Source organism: Ranitomeya imitator, chromosome 10 (assembly GCF_032444005.1).
Source record: "Ranitomeya imitator isolate aRanImi1 chromosome 10, aRanImi1.pri, whole genome shotgun sequence".
Taxonomy (NCBI): Eukaryota; Metazoa; Chordata; class Amphibia; order Anura; family Dendrobatidae; genus Ranitomeya; species Ranitomeya imitator.
Genome location: NC_091291.1, coordinates 76,065,959 through 76,083,769, shown reverse-complemented (window position 1 = coordinate 76,083,769; position 17,811 = coordinate 76,065,959). Strand labels below are relative to the sequence as shown.

At 48.5% G+C, this 17,811-nt stretch overlaps 1 protein-coding gene across 1 annotated transcript in view; it reads left to right on the top strand.

The window, feature by feature from the left end:
• Positions 1–17,811, top strand: part of LOC138652210 (NXPE family member 4-like) — a 115,098-nt gene that overhangs the window by 14,665 nt on the left and 82,622 nt on the right. The gene's annotated exons all lie outside the window — the stretch shown is intronic.

Sequence of the window (17,811 nt, the reverse complement as noted above, 5' to 3'; positions counted from 1 at the left end):
ACAACACTCCAAAAATGGTCTGGACAAAATTGTTGGCATCCTCAACCTAATATTTTGTTGCACACGCTTTAGAATAAATAACTGCAGTCAATCGCTTCCTATATCCATCAACAAGCTTCTAACACCTCTCAATTGGAATTTTTGACCACATTTCTTTTGACAACTGCTCCAGGTCTCTCATATTTGAAATGTGCCATGTCTAGGGATGAGCAAATGTGCTCAGAGATGCTCTGTTAATGGGCGGTGTTCGATGTAAAACTCGAATCCCCACCCCGCTTGTTTGGTGCCTGTTATGCAGCCAATAAGCATGTGCGGATTGATTGTGATTCCCTTAATGCCGTAGCCGTCTTGGTTGTGGCATTACTGTGATTGGCTGGCCGTCTGACATCATGAGTGACTATGAAATGTCCGGCCCCGCCCGGGTTGGCACACTGATGCCATTACACAGCTCTGTGACCCATCGTATAGGAGGGAGAGAGTGCTTGTCCAGGCCTTTGTGCACAGTATAATGAATCAGAGGCCTGTGGTGTTGATACTAATGCTGAAGCTGAACCATCATACTAACAGCCCTTCTAAGGGCTAGTCGTTTGTATCACATATAATCTGCATTTAGCCTAGGGAGCTAGAGTCACAGCAGCAGGGAGAGTGAGAGAATCCAGTTTGTAGAAACAGATTAGTCCTGTGCAGTCCATTGGCAAACATATAGCTGCATTTTTTTTGTGGGGGGCTGAAAAAATTGAATTTATTTTGATACATCAAGTATTACATACTTTGAAGTCCTTTTCTGTGTTGTATAACACACCCAAAAGCCATGAAATATTTTCCTGGGCTACATTTCTCAGCCATAAACTATTCTGTACAGTGGAGTAAATTTATTTGATCTCTAAAACTGATAAAAAGATTTTAAACATTTTGTAGACTTCCATATCTCAGCCATACAGTGCTATGTGGTCTGTGAACATTTAAGTGATCTCTAAACCTGAAAAAAGCTCCTGGATTGAATTTCATTGTCATCCATACACTTTTGCACTCTTTCTGTTACATTACAGTGGAGTAAACTCTCAATACTGCTTTGATTGCTGCAGGCGACCAGAGGGAGAAGGCAGGCAACTGTTCCACAGAGCATCAACACTACTGAATTTCTCCATCGAATAGATGGTCTGCAACTTTTTTAAAGAGGGTTCTGAGACAAACCACTGTGCCATGCAAAGATCAGCAGGGGCCTGAAAACTAAGAATCTAACCACCACCAGCACGATCAGGCACCCAACTCAGTGGGCGAGCACCTGGGTCCACGATTGATGCCATCGGGTGACAACACTGGTGCAGATGTCTCCTAAGCAGCACCTATCTTTGCACTTTCTGACTTACCTTTATCAGGCACTACCAAATCCTGGTCCCAGCCCAGCTTTCCGCTGTCCCTACCCCAGGCCTTGGAATGAAAAAAATAAGTTCCCAGGCACCCACACAGAGGCCCAAATGCTAAACAGGCACATTTCCAGGCTAATTGCCATGGAAGTGTTGCCATTTAGGCTGATAGACACAGAGGATTTCTGCTGACTCATGGTGGAAGCCATCCCTTTGTACTCAGTCCCCACACACTTTTTCTCCTGATGTGGCGCATTGTACCAGTTTGTGTCTACATCACCAGTGCCCTTACCAATGCACTTACTGGCATTGTCCACTTAATGACCAACATTTTGACTAGTGCTTGAGGCCAGGGACACTACATTTCCCTGACGGCACACTGGGTGAACAATGTGGAGGCTGCGGCCAAGTCACACCCATGTGCTCCTGCAGCCAAGGACTGCTGGGCCTACTTCTATGAGGGTTTCCTCCACCTTCTACAGCAGTTTCGGCACCTCCTCCTACTCCTCCTTATCCTACATCTTTGATGTAGTATATCAGAGCACATCATCCACATCAGCCAGAAGCAGGAAGCTCTGGAGGACTGCTATAGCGAAGCTGCGACAGAATCTGCTGAAGCTAATATTTCTAGGAGACAACCCGCATACCGCGGCAGAGTTACTTAAAGAAAAACAGACCAGACAGATTTGTGTTTTTTGTCTCTGAACCTCCAACCAGGCATGGTCGTGTGTTGGCAAGCTCACACACATACCATGATTGGCACATGAGCTCAACTTGGTAGTTCACCGATTTCTGAAAACCTACCCAGATTTGCTAGAGCATCTTATCAAAGTATGCCACATCAGTGCCCATTTCCGCCAGTTGGCTACAGCTGCTGCTGCTCTGGCGGTGCTGCAACAGTGCATGCAAGTGCCAGCTCACTGACTGATGTGTGACATTACCACGCTCTGGAACTTCACACTGCACATGCTGGCAAGGCTTTGTGAGCAGAAGAGGCATGTGTCGCCCAAGCGAAATTTTAAGATCTGTCCACAGGTGTTCAGTGGGATTTATATCAGGACTCATTGCTGGCCACTTTAGAACTCCCCTGTCCATTGTTTCCATCCATTTCTGGGTACTTCTTGAAGTATGTTTTGGTTAATTGTCCTGCTGGAAGACCCATGACATAGAATGCAAACCCTGCTTTCTGACACTAGGCACTACATTGCAACCCAAAATCCTATTAGTAATCTTCAGATTTCATGATTAGAGATGAGTGAATATTTTAATATTCGGTTTGCCAAATGTGCACATATTTGCCGATTAATTCGTCGAATATTCGCCGAACATTGCCAAACACTATTATAGCCAATGGGAGGCAAAAACAAATGCTTGCACAACACCTTAGAAGGGCCCCAAATGCTGCCAAAACACATCACATGAGGGACAGACACCAGGAAAGTGGCCTCAATTCACCAACAGTACATGAAACTGCAGCAATCAGCCAGGCATGAGGTTTCTGGGTCTGGGAAAGCACTTACAGCTTTCCAATAAACGTCACAGTAAGACAAAGTGGGTGAGGGATCGCTGTAGGGCCCCTTTGCTGGGAGTCCTGATAACACATGCAAAAAATTTCTACCTGCTTTCATGCTGAGCCACACTCAGGTGGCACAATATCAGTTTTCCAGACTACCATTGTCAGAAAACTTTAAGGATAGTGTAGCGTTTCCCTTACTTCGGGTCTTGGGGAACACTCCCTTGCACGGGAATAATGCATATCTCACACAAATCAATCCATATGGTTTATTAGTTGTCATAAACCGCACCGTAAGTCAGGTTGTACTTCACCAGCTTACACATAGTCTGTTGCTTTAACACATGTGGTTTTACAAAGCACTCAGTAGACACGCCTGTAACTCTCCAGCCACCAGGTGACTGCACAGTTCCGCCACTGTCATATGTTAGCGCACAGTTCTGTTCCCCATACCAGGGGTTACCTCTCAGGAGCTCCTGCTCCACAGGTTGACTCTATGTCAGTCCTGGCTTTGCCAGCACAGAAGCCATCCCAGGCTCTGTAGGTACACGGTCTCTCAAGGTGCTTCCAGGAAAACTCCACTGGCAGGAGATACCAACACCGACCGTCTAGGACCTACAGCACACAGGCCACTCAGTGCCACCAGGTTCAACCATGTGCTGTTCAGGAAAGCTACTCCCAGGACTTCCAACACAGGCTTCCAGGACCTTGTACTTGGACCAAACAGATCCAAATACTCTGAGATCATGTGACCCACACACTGGTCACATTACATACTTGTAACCACTCCCATAGGTGGGAGTTGTGTGTGTGGCTAGTTTGACCCGCCCATCTCTCATAATTAGCCCAGTCAGTCTCCCTTGTTAAGCAACACAATTTACTTGTAGGACTACAGAACATGCTTACTTCAGGCTGACAATGCAGAGTGTCATCCTCTGCGATACAAATACCGGCCATTCACAATAGCGCCAGACTTTGTCTTATCACCACAGTTATGCCTGTGACTGCCATGCATTCCTATGGCATCAATACACCTCCATGCATATTCTGCGGAGACCATACAGCGCCCCCTACCTATAACAGGAGTAACTGCACCACACAAGCTAGACCTTGGGGCACTCATGGTGGATTGATCTGCTGTATCTGTGTCCAAAGACGCATCCTGCCGACTACGCCAAATGTAACATAGGTACACGGATGCAGTGACACAGAGGCGCAGAGCAAGGGTTGAACAATTATTCACTTTATCAACACAGGAATAAACTCCTTGCAGGGAGGAAACAAGGGAAACGCAGTTAGGGCTGAGGGTTAAACAGAATAACCGTACTTCAAATTAACAGTCTATCAGTGTGACTTATTGTGACTAGGCTGTCCGTTTCTCTCTGAGTCCGATGGCTGTCTGGCTGACGGCTGGTGCTGAGTCTTCCGACATCCCCACTTGTGACAAACGGTCCTTCTTCAGGCAGCAGTGGGCAGTCACTGGTTTTGCCTGCGGAGCCCCTAATCCATTCAGCTGCCCGGCAGGCGGGAGTCTTTCACAACAACCTCCCACTCGGCAGGCTCTGCAGTCAGGAATCTCGCACAACAATCTCCCGCTCGGTGTGTTCTGCAGCCAGGAGTCTTGCACAACAATCTCCCGCTCGGTGTGTTCTGCAGCCAGGAGTCTCGCACCACAATCTCTTGCTCGCCGTACTCTGCCTTGCATGCCCAGCAACTTTCCCTGGTCCTTCCTGCACTTGTTCTCTTTCACTGCTGCGCAGCCTACTGCTACCCAGCGTCGGACTGGAGTACCTTGGGCCCACCAGAGAAAAATCATTATTGGGGCCCACCATGCAGTTATGCCAAAATACCACACGGGACACATCCTCTATATACCGCACAGGACACATCCTCTATATACTGCACCACACGGGACTCATCCTCTATATACTGCACAGAACAGGACACATCCTCTATATACTACACCACACGGGACACATCCTCTATAAACTGAACCACATGGGACATATCCTCTATATACTGCACCACACGGGACACATCATCTATATACTACACCACACGGGACACATCCTCTATATACTACACCACACGGGACACATCCTCTATATACTACACCACACGGGACACATCCTCTATATACTACACCACACAGGACACATCCTCTATATACTACACCACACGGGACACATCCTCTATATACTACACCACACGGGACACATCCTCTATATACTACACCACACGGGACACATCCTCTATATACTACACCACACGGGACACATCCTCTATATACTACACCACACGGGACACATCCTCTATATACTACACCACACGGGACACATCCTCTATTTACTACACAACACGGGACTCATCCTCTATATACTACACCACACATGACACATCCTCTATATACTACACCACACGGGACACATCCTCTATATACTACACCACACGGGACACATCCTCTATATACTGTTATGACCTGGTGGTCAGGACAATAATGGACCTGGTGATTAAGAGCACACGGAATGACCTGATAGTTACTGATAATAAAGGACGAGCTCTGGGACGTGGGAACTCTGCTGACCGCAATCCCTAATCCTCCCTCTGCGTCCCAGAGCTTCCAGCAAGCAAGACAACAATAAAAATAGCAAGCAGGACAGAAAAATAGCAAACCAAAGAAATACAAGCAGGAACTTAGCTAATGCTGGGAAGACAGGTCACAAGAACGACCCAGGAGTGAACTAGACCAATACTGGAACATTGACAGGTGGCATGGAGCAAAGATCTAAGTGGAGTTAAATAGAGCAGCCAGCTAACGAATTAACCTCGTCACCTGTGGAAGGAAACTCAGAAACACCCACCAGAGGAAGTCCATGGACAGAACCAGCCGAAGTACCATTCATGACCACAGGAGGGAGCCTGACAACAGAATTCACAACAATACCCCCCCTTGAGGAGGGGTCACCGAACCCTCACCAGAGCCCCCAGGCCGACCAGGATGAGCCAAATGAAAGGCACGAACCAGATCGGCAGCATGAACATCAGAGGCAAAAACCCAGGAATTATATTCCTGACCATAACCCTTCCACTTGACCAGGTACTGGAGTTTCCGTCTCGAAACATGAGAATCCAAAATCTTCTCCACCACATACTCCAACTCCCCCTCAACCAACACCGGGGCAGGAGGATCAACGGATGGAAACACAGGCGCCACGTATCTCCGCAATAACGACCTATGGAACACATTATGGATGGCAAAAGAAGCAGGAAGGGCCAAACGAAATGACACAGGATTGATAACCTCAGAAATCTAATACGAACCAATGAAACGAGGCTTAAACTTAGGAGAGGAAACCTTCATAGGAACATAACGAGACGACAACCAAACCAAATCCCCAACACGAAGTCGGGGACCCACACAGCGCCGGCGGTTAGCGAAATATTGAGCCTTCTCCTGGGACAATGTCAAATTGTCCACTACATGAGTCCAAATCTGCTGCAACCTATCCACCACAGTATCTACACCAGGACAGTCCGAAGACTCAACCTGCCCTGAAGAGAAACGAGGATGGAAACCAGAATTGCAGAAAAACGGCGAAACCAAAGTAGCCGAGCTGGCCCGATTATTAAGGGCGAACTCAGCCAACGGCAAAAAGGACACCCAATCATCCTGATCAGCAGAAACAAAGCATCTCAGATATGTTTACAAAGTTTGATTAGTTCGTTCGGTTTGGCCATTTGTCTGAGGATGGAAAGCCGAGGAAAAAGACAAATCAATGCCCATCCTTGCACAAAAGGATCGCCAAAACCTCAAAACAAACTGGAAACCTCTGTCAGAAACGATGTTCTCCGGGATACCATGTAAACGAACCACATGCTGGAAAAATCTTGCACCAAATCAGAGGAGGAAGGCAATTTAGACAAAGGTACCAAATGGACCATCTTAGAAAAGCGATCACAAACCACCCAAATGACCGACATCTTTTGAGAGACGGGGAGATCCGAAATAAAATCCATAGAAATATGCGTCCAGGGCCTCTTCGGGACCGGCAAGGGCAAAAGCAACCCACTGGCACGAGAACAGCAGGGCTTAGCCTGAGCACAAGTCCCATAGGACTGCACAAAAGAACGCACATCCCGTGACAAAGACGGCCACCAAAAGGATCTAGCCACCAAATCTCTGGTACCAAAGATTCCAGGATGCCCAGCCAACACTGAACAATGAATCTCAGAGATAACGCTATTAGTCCATCTATCAGGGACAAACAGTTTCTCCGCTGGGCAACGGCCAGGTCTATCAGCCTGAAATTTTTGCAGCACCCGCCGCAAATCAGGGGAGATGGCAGACAAAATTACCCCCTCTTTGAGAATACCCGCCGGCTCAGGAACATCCGGAGAGTCAGGCACAAAACTCCTTGACAGGGCATCAGCCTTCACATTCTTAGAGCCCGGAAGGTACGAAACCACAAAATCAAAACGGGAGAAAAATAACGACCATCGAGCCTGTCTCGGATTCAACCGTTTGGCAGACTCAAGATAAGTCAAATTCTTGTGATCTGTCAAGACCACCACGCGATGCTTGGCTCCTTCAAGCCAATGACGCCACTCCTCGAATGCCCACTTCATGGCCAACAACTCACGATTACCAACATCATAATTACGCTCAGCAGGTGAAAACTTTCTAGAAAAGAAAGCACATGGCTTCATCACCAAGCCATTAGAACTTCTTTGCGACAAAACAGCCCCTGCTCCAATCTCAGAAGCATCAACCTCAACCTGAAACGGGAGCGAAACATCTGGTTGGCACAACACAGGGGCAGAAGAAAAACGACGCTTCAACTCCTGAAAAGCCTCTACAGCTGCAGAAGACCAATTGACCACATCAGCACCCTTCTTGGTCAAATCAGTCAACGGTTTAGCAACAGTAGAAAAATTAGCGATGAAGCGCCGATAAAAATTAGCAAAGCCCAGGAACTTCTGCAGGCTCTTCACAGATGTCGGCTGAGTCCAATCGTAAATGGCCTGGACTTTAACAGGGTCCATCTCGATAGTAGAAGGGGAAAAAATGAACCCCAAAAGTGAAACCTTCTGAACTCCAAAGAGAAACTTTGACCCCTTCACAAACAAGGAATTTGCACGAAGGACCTGGAACACCATTCTGACCTGCTTCACATGAGACTCCCAATCATCCGAAAAGACCAAAATATCATCCAAATACACAATCAGGAATTTATCCAGGTACTCTCGGAAGATGTCATGCATAAAGGACTGAAATACTGATGGAGCATTGGAAAGCCCGAATGGCATAACCAGGTACTCAAAACGGCCCTCGGGCATATTAAATGCTGTTTTCCATTCATCGCCTTGTTTAATACGCACAAGATTATACGCCCCTCGAAGATCTATCTTGGTGAACCAACTAGCCCCTTTAATACGAGCAAACAAATCAGACAGCAACGGCAAAGGATACTGAAATTTGACTGTAATTTTATTAAGAAGGCGGTAATCAATACAAGGTCTCAAAGAACCATCCTTCTTGGCCACAAAAAAGAACCCTACTCCTAACGGTGATGACGACGGGCGAATATGGCCTTTCTCCAAGGATTCCTTTATATAACTCCACATAGCGGCGTGTTCTGGCACAGATAAATTGAACAATCGGCCCTTAGGAAACTTACTACCAGGAATCAAATTAATTGCACAATCGCAATCCCTATGAGGAGGTAGGGCACTGGCTTTGGGCTCATCAAATACATCCCGATAATCCGACAAAAACTCTGGAACTTCAGAAGGAGTGGAAGACGAAATAGACAAAAATGGAACATCACCATGTACCCCCTGGCAACCCCAGCTGGACACAGACATAGATTTCCAGTCCAATACTGGATTATGAACCTGTAGCCATGGCAACCCCAAAACGACCACATCATGCAGATTATGCAACACCAGAAAGCGGATATCCTCCTGATGTGCAGGAGCCATGCACATGGTCAATTGGGTCCAGTACTGAGGCTTATTCTTGGCCAAAGGCGTAGCATCAATTCCTCTCAATGGAATAGGATACTGCAAGGGCTCCAAGAAAAAACCACAGCGCTTAGCAAACTCCAAGTCCATCAAATTCAGGGCAGCGCCTGAATCCACAAATGCCATAACAGAATAGGATGAAAAAGAGCAAATCACAGTAACGGACAATAGAAATTTAGACTGTACCGTACCAATGGTGGCAGACCTAGCAAACCGCTTAGTGCGCTTAGGACAATCGGAGATAGCATGAGTGGAATCACCACAGTAAAAACACAGCCCATTCCGACGTCTGTGTTCTTGCCGTTCAGCTCTGGTCAAAGTCCTATCACATTGCATAGGCTCAGGCCCATGCTCAGATAGTACCGCCAAATGGTGCACAGCTTTACGCTCACGCAAGCATCGATCGATCTGAATGGCCAAAGACAGACTCATTCAGACCAGCAGCTATGGGAAATCCCACCATGACATCCTTAATGGCTTCAGAGAGACCCTTTCTGAAGATTGCTGCCAGGACACATTCATTCCACTGAGTGAGCACAGACCACTTTCTAAACTTCTGACAATATATCTCCGCTTCATCCTGACCCTGACACAGAGCCAGCAAGATTTTCTCTGCCTGATCCACTGAATTAGGTTCGTCATAAAGCAATCCAAGCGCCAGGAAAATCGCATCAACATCACGCAATGCCGGATCTCCTGGCGCAAGGGAAAATGCCCAGTTATGAGGGTCACCACGTAACAAAGAAATAATGATCTTTACTTGTTGAACAGGGTCACCTGAGGAGCGAGGTTTCAAGGCAAGAAACAATTTACAATTATTTTTGAAATTCAAGAACTTAGATCTATCACCTAAAAACAAATCAAGAATTGGAATCCTAGGCTCTGACATCAGATTCTGCACCACAAAATCTTGAATGTTTTGTACCCTTGTAGTGAGATTATCCATCCAAGAGGACAGACCTTGAATGTCCATGTTTACACCTCTGTCCTGAACCACCCAGAGGTAAAGGGGAAAAGAGAGACAAAACACACTGCAAAGAAAAAAAAATGGTCTCAGAACTTCTCTTATCCCTCTATTGAGATGCATTAGTACTTTTGGCCACCTGTACTGTTATGACCTGGTGGTCAGGACAGTAATGGACCTGGTGGTTAAGAGCACACGGAATGACCTGATAGTTACTGATAATAAAGGACGAGCTCTGGGACGTGGGAACTCTGCTGACCGCAATCCCTAATCCTATCAAACACACTAGAAATAGCCATGGATTGCTCCTAACGCTCCCTATGCAACTCGGCACAGCCTAAGGAACTAGCTAGCCCTGAAGATAGAAAAATAAAGCCTACCTTGCCTCAGAGAAATTCCCCAAAGGAAAAGGCAGCCCCCCACATATAGTGACTGTGAGTAAAGATGAAAATACAAACACAGAGATGAAATAGATTTAGCAAAGTGAGGCCCGACTTACTGAACAGACCGAGGATAGGAAAGGTAGCTTTGCGGTCAGCACAAAAACCTACAAAAAGACCACGCAGAGGGCGCAAAAAGACCCTCCGCATCGACTCACGGTGCGGAGGCGCTCCCTCTGCGTCCCAGAGCTTCCAGCAAGCAAGACAACAATGAAAATAGCAAGCAGGACAGAAAAATAGCAAACCAAAGAAAAACAAGCAGGAACTTAGCTTCTGCTGGGAAGACAGGTCACAAGAACGATCCAGGAGAGAACTAGACCAATACTGGAACATTGACAGATGGCATGGAGCAAAGATCTAAGTGGAGTTAAATAGAGCAGCCAGCTAACGAATTAACCTCGTCACCTGTGGAAGGAAACTCAGAAGCCGCAGCTCCACTCACAACCACCAGAGGAAGCCCATGGACAGAACCAGCCGAAGTACCATTCATGACCACAGGAGGGAGCTTGACAACAGAATTCACAACACATATCCCCTAACCAGGATAGAGGAGTCCTTGGCTGCCTTAAAACCCGCTAACTACTTTTCTACCTTAGATCTTACCAGTGGGTACTGGCAGGTTCCCGTGGCGGAGGCAGACAAGGAAAAGACGGCCTTCACGACACCGATGGGCCTCTGCGAGTTCAACTACATGCCTCCAGGAGTGAACTAGACCAATACTGGAACATTGACAGGTGGCATGTAGCAAAGATCTAAGTGGAGTTAAATAGAGCAGCCAGCTAACGAATTAACCTCGTCACCTGTGGAAGGAAACTCAGAAACACCCACCAGAGGAAGTCCATGGACAGAACCAGCCGAAGTACCATTCATGACCACAGGAGGGAGCCCGACAACAGAATTCACAACAATATACAACACCACACGGGACTCATCCTCTATATAATGTACCACACGGGACAGATCCTCTATATACTGCACCACACGGGACTCATCCTCTATATACTGCACAGCACAGGACTAATCCTCTATATACTACACCACTCGGGACACATCCTCTATATACTGCACCACACGGGACTCATCCTCTATATACTGCACAGCACAGGACACATCCTCTATATACTACACCACACGGGACTCATCCTCTATATACTGCACAGCACAGGACACATCCTCTATATGAAGCAGCCCCAGACACAGGGCCACGAGTTCTCGATACCGGGTCCCTCAGTCTCTGTATTGGGGTCGTCACGGTGGCTAGACATCCTCTATATACTACACCACACGGGACACATCCTCTATATACTGCACCACACGGGACTCATCCTCTATATACTGCACCACACGGGACACATTCTCTATATACTGCACCACACGGGACACATCCTCTATATACTGCACCACACAGGACACATCCTCTATACACTACACCATACAAAACACATCCTCTATATACTGCACCACACAGGACACATCCTCTATACACTAAACCATACAAAACACATCCTCTATATACTGCACCACACAGGACACATCCTCTATATTCTGCACCACACAGGACACATCCTCTATACACTACACCATACAAAACACATCCTCTATATACTACACAACACAGGAAACATCCTCTATATACTGCACCACACGGGACTCATCCTCTATATACTACACCACACGGGACTCATCCTCTATATACTGCACAGCACAGGACACATCCTCTATATGAAGCGGCCCCAGACACAGGGCCACGAGTTCTCGATACCGGGTCCCTCAGTCTCTGTATTGGGTCGTCACGGTGGCTAGACCTAGTCCGTGACCCTGCTAAGGGGCGCCCAATGAAAGGTGATGGTTTGATGCGTGGTGCGAGGCGCGATGAATAACCAGGACACAAGGTTGCAGTCTCTTTACCTCTTTACTGAAGGCTTTGGGATTTGCAATCCAGAGCACTGCTAACAGGGCTGGCTGAGACCGGCCGGTCCGAAGTCACATCCAGAGTTTCCTTTGCAGGTGGAAATCAGTGCCTACCCACTTGCACCTGTGTGTTGTGGTCCTTCCCTGCTGAGCACCACGGGATAGTCCTCACAACTGTTGTGTCTGTGTTCGTTGTTCTTTCTCTCTCTCTTCGTCCCCCAGATGATATGGTTAGGACGCACCCGTATGACGTGTAAGCCTGGAGTTATTCTGGGACCCTAGAGACGCCTCTCTCCCACAGTTGCCTCCCTTGTTTGCTTAGGTGATTTAGGTGAGACAGCCAACCTATAATTAACTGTCCTGCCGTGTTGAAGTAATGCGTAAAGTCTCTTACTTTCTCGGTGCTCCAGCCACCACTATGCACCTCAGAAGGATGTTGCCTCGGTCTCACGGCACGACCCCTACTGGCTCTATCTCCTTTACACTGTGATCCTGCTTCTCACTTCTCCACAATCAACTTCGCTTCGTGTCCTTTCTAGAATATCGCCGCAAGGTAGTGCAGGCGTGGCTCCGTAACGATCTGTTCTCTTTCTCGACCGCTGTCAGGATCCCACCCCTGACAGGCCCTCTCCCGAACTCTCCTGGGCTCTTTCTCCCTAACTTCCTGTCCAACCCCCAGTTTTACCAGAGTGTGAAGAGTGGCCTACTAGATAGAACCACTCCCCCTGTTGGCCAGAGTGTGAAGTGTCATGTGTGTTTGTGATACCTGGTCACTGGTCAGAACTCCTTTAGTGCCATCAGATGTACCATCACTCCCCTTAGCGGCAGAGTGTCATACTGCAACGACCAGATCTCTGGGGTGCTGTACTCCCCCCTGTTAAATCCAGTACTCCTGGACTGGGAAGAAGAACAACAATACATGTTAACATAAAACATATAAAATTTGTGAAACATTATGAACAAATTAACATAACAGTACTTCCCTTTATGGGAGGTGAAGACGCTTGAACGTTGCAAAAGTTTGGTCACACACAGTTCATGACTCTCAGTTCAGTTGGGTGCCACTTTAAAGCAGCATGGACCCGGGTAAACAAAGGGGCTCCTGTGAAGTTTTTGGAGCAATTCACTGTCCATTACTCCGTTGTCCATTTTTAAACTTGTAACAAAGATATTTACACAAACAATAGCACTTATCATTAGTATCTCCAAGCTTTGTAGCGAAGGGTAGTCTGATTCTGGGTGCTACGTGTGGACCTCTGCAGTGCAGGGGCTGTTATGGGCCTAACAGGACCCGCTAAGTTTGCTATCGCTGGTGTAGTGCACGGTCTTCTAGCTACACTCCTAGTGAGTCTGGGCAGTACTGGCACGTTGGAGTTCTCAAAACCGCTACTACTACTACCGATGGGCATGGCAGATTCACCATTAGCGGAGGGAAGACTTGCTGGTTCAGCAGTTGGCATGGCATCTTCTGGTGAGGTCTGTTGTGATGGCGGATCGGGATGACCTGGCTCCACATCTAGTTCTGGCGGGGTCAGTTGGCGAAACGTCAGGACAGGTACCACGATGGCCTGATTTATTTGTGTCCAAGACTGGGGAAAGTCACCAAGAACACTGTGTATCATCTTTTCTCCTTCCGCGGCCGGAGTCGTCCCAGGGTCGGCTTCCCCATCTCTCAGTTTATCAGGGCATATCTTAAGGTGGTCCCTGGATATTGCCGCTGAGGTTTCCCCTCCATCTTTGCTGATGAGACAGACCTTTGTATTGTCGAAATCTGATGGCAGAATGGTATATGGTTCTGCTTCCCATTAGTCATCCAGCTTGTGTAGCCTCCTCTTCCGTTTGAGTACTTGCTCTCCAGGGGACAAGGGAGCCGCAGGGGCATGCTGGTTGTAGTCCCTTTCTTGTTTCCGTCTGGCTTGGGCAAGGCTTCTTTCCACGCATTCCTGTACTTTGCGGTACTTTTGCTGCCTCTCCGTATCCCAATCCGCATTGGGCGAGATATCTTCTGGGGTCATGACCCCCATGTCCAGGTCCACAGGTAACTTACTAGACCTCCCTCGCATCAGGTATGCTGGGGTGCAATTGGTGGAATTCACTGGGATGTGGTTGCACATATCCACAAGGTCTGGCAACTTTGTGGGCCACAAGTTCCGTTCCTCCACGGGAAAGGTCTTCAGCAAGTCGATCACTACCTGGTTCATCTTCTCACACCGTTGGTTTGTGGATGGTACGACGTGGTTCTGATCTTCTTACACCCGTACAGATCACAGAACTCCTGGAACACCTCCGCCTCAAATGCTGGCCCCTGATCGGTTACTACCTTCTCCGGGTACCCATGGGGTCTACAGAAGTACTGCTGGAAGGTTTTGGCAGCTGTCCTAGCCGTTAGATCCTTGACTGGCATGACTACCAGGAATCTGGAGTAGTGGTCCACGATGGTGAGAGCGTAGGTATAGCCTGACCGGCTGGGCGTTAACTTCACGTGGTCTAATGCAACCAACTCGAGCGGTCGTTTGGTGACGATGGGTTGCAAGGGTGCCCATTGACTGTCACGATCCTTCCTGCGTAGGCTACAGGGGCCACACTCTCGACACCACTTCTCAATGGCTTTCTTCATGCCAATCCAGTAGAACCTCCCACGGAGTAGCCTCTCCAGCTTCTTCCATCCGAAGTGCCCCGTCCCATCGTGGTATGCCCCCAGGACCATGGGCACATCTTGTCTTGGGACCACGATCTGCCACACCAATTCATGAGTGCGTGAGTCGATGTTCCTCCAGCACAGCTTTCCATCGTGCATAAACAGCTTGCTCCTCTCCTTCCACAGCTGTAATGTCTCCGGTGGATTATCCGGGCCGGGATGCAATCCTGCCTGCGTCAGGAGCTCTTTCACCCATCCTGGTTCTCTGCCCACCCATGATGGGGCAGGGGGTTCAACGGGGCGCCCTGTTTACTCTTGCGCCTATTCTCCACCTGATGAGAACACTGAGTCGCCTTGGGGCGATGGAAAGCGGGTAGTTCCACCTCTTCAAATGCTTCTGGGTCTTCCTCCATTTCGGGCAAGTGAGGCATGTGTGACAATGCATCGGCATTCGCATTCTTGTGCCCTGCCCGGTATTTGATGGTGAAGTCGTAGTTGGACAATCGGGCCATCCACCGCTGCTCCAGGGCACCGAGTTTTGCTATGTCCAAGTGCGTTAATGGGTTATTATCCGTGAAGACAGTGAATTTCGCGGAGGCCAGGTAGTGCTTGAACCTCTCTGTCACGGCCCAAACGACGGCGAGGAACTCCAGCTTAAAGGAACTGTAGTTGTTAGTAGGGTTGAGCGACCTTTACTTTTATAGGATCGGGTCGGGTTTCACGAAACCCGACTTTTTCAAAAGTCGAGTCGAGTGAAATCGGCCGATCCTATAAAAAAGTCGGGGTCGGGGTCGGCCGAAACTCGAAACCCAATGCAGTGCATTGGGTTTCCAATGGTTCCCAGGGTCTGAAGGAGCGGAAACTCTCCTTCAGGCCCTGGGATCCATATTTAAGTGTAAAATAAAGAATTAAATTAAAAAATATTGCTATACTCACCCTCTGACGCGCCCTGGTACTTACCTGGGAACCTTCCTTCCTTCGAATCAGCGCTTGCAGGACCTTGCGGTGACGTCCCGGTGATGTCGCGCTTGTGATTGGTCGCGCGGCTGCCCATGTGACCGCTCGCGCGACAAATCACAAGCCGCGATGTCACGCAAGGTCCTGCAAGCGCTGATTCTTAGGAAGGAAGGCTGCCGGAAAGAAGCAGGGCGCGTCCGAGGGTGAGTATATTCCTATTAGGTATATACTCACCCTCGGACGCGCCCTGCTTCTTTCCGGCAGCCTTCCTTCTTAAGAATCAGCGCTTGCAGGACCTTGCGTGACGTCGCGGTGACGACGCGGCTTGTGATTGGTCACGCGAGCGGTCACATGGGCGGCCGCGTGACCAATCACAAGCCGCGACGTCACCGCGACGTCACCGCAAGGTCCTGCAAGCGCTGATTCGAAGGAAGGAAGGTTCCCGGTTAGTACCAGGGCGCGTCAGAGGGTGAGTATAGCGATATTTTTTATTTTAATTCTTTATTTTACATTAAATATGGATTCCGATACCGATTTCCGATATTGCAAACATATCGGAACTCGGGATCGGAATTCCGATACCACATTCAGAAGATCGCCGACTTCATGGCCAACCCCACATAGGGGTCGGGTCGGGTTTCATGAAACCCGACTTTGCCAAAAGTCGGCGACTTCTGAAACTGGCCGACCCGTTTCGCTCAACCCTAGTTGTCAGGGTTCCTTTCAGTGGAGCGAAGTTTCCTGCTGGCATAAGCGATTACTCTCTCCTTACCCTTCTGGACTTGGGATAGCACGGCTCCCAGTCCCACATTGCTGGCATCCGTATACAATACAAATGGCTGGTCGTACTCGGGGTAAGCCAGCACCTCTTCTCCCGTCAGCGCCGACTTTAAGCAGGTGAACGATCCTTCCAGTTCGTCGTTCCAGACGAATGGGCATTTTTGCCCTTGGGTTTCTTGGACTGGCCCACCAACAGGTCTTGCAATGGCACGGCCTTCTTGGTGAAGTCCTTGATAAACCTCCGGTAGTAACCCACCTACCCGAGGAATTGCCGGACTTCATGGAGGTTACCGGGCTGCAGCCAGTCCTTGATCACCGTGACTTTGTCAGGGTCTGGGGCCACTCCTTCGGCACTCACCACATGGCCCAGGTACTGCACTTTGGGTTTTAGCAGATGGCATTTGGACGGTTTCACCTTTAAGCCAAAATTGGACAGAGCTTCAAACACCTCGGCCAGGTGCTTCAAGTGGTCTTCATAGGTCTTGGAGAAGACAATGACATCGTCCAGATATAGCAACACGGTTTCAAAGTTCTTATGCCCCAGACAGCACTCCATCATCCTCTGGAACGTTCCCGGAGCATTACACAATCCAAAAGGCATGTAGTTGAACTCGCAGAGGCCCATTGGTGTCGTGAAGGCCGTCTTTTTCTTGTCTGCCTCCGCCACGGAAACCTGCCAGTACCCACTGGTAAGATCTAAGGTAGAAAAGTAGTTAGCGGGCTTTAAGGCAGCCAAGGACTCCTCTATCCTGGTTAGGGGATATGTGTTGTGAATTCTGTTGTCAAGCTCCCTCCTGTGGTCATGAATGGTTCTTCGGCTGGTTCTGTCCATGGGCTTCCTCTGGTGGTTGTGAGTGGAGCTGCGGCTTCTGAGTTTCCTTCCACAGGTGACGAGGTTAATTCGTTAGCTGGCTGCTCTATTTAACTCCACTTAGATCATTGCTCCATGCCACCTGTCAATGTTCCAGTATTGGTCTAGTTCTCTCCTGGATCGTTCTTGTGACCTGTCTTCCCAGCAGAAGCTAAGTTCCTGCTTGTTTTTCTCTGGTTTGCTATTTTTCTGTCCAGCTTGCTATTTTGATTTTTGTCTTGCTTGCTGGAAGCTCTGGGATGCAGAGGGAGCGCCTCCGCACCGTGAGTCGATGCGGAGGGTCTTTTTGCGCCCTCTGCGTGGTCTTTTTGTAGTTTTTTGTGCTGACCGCAAAGTTACCTTTCCT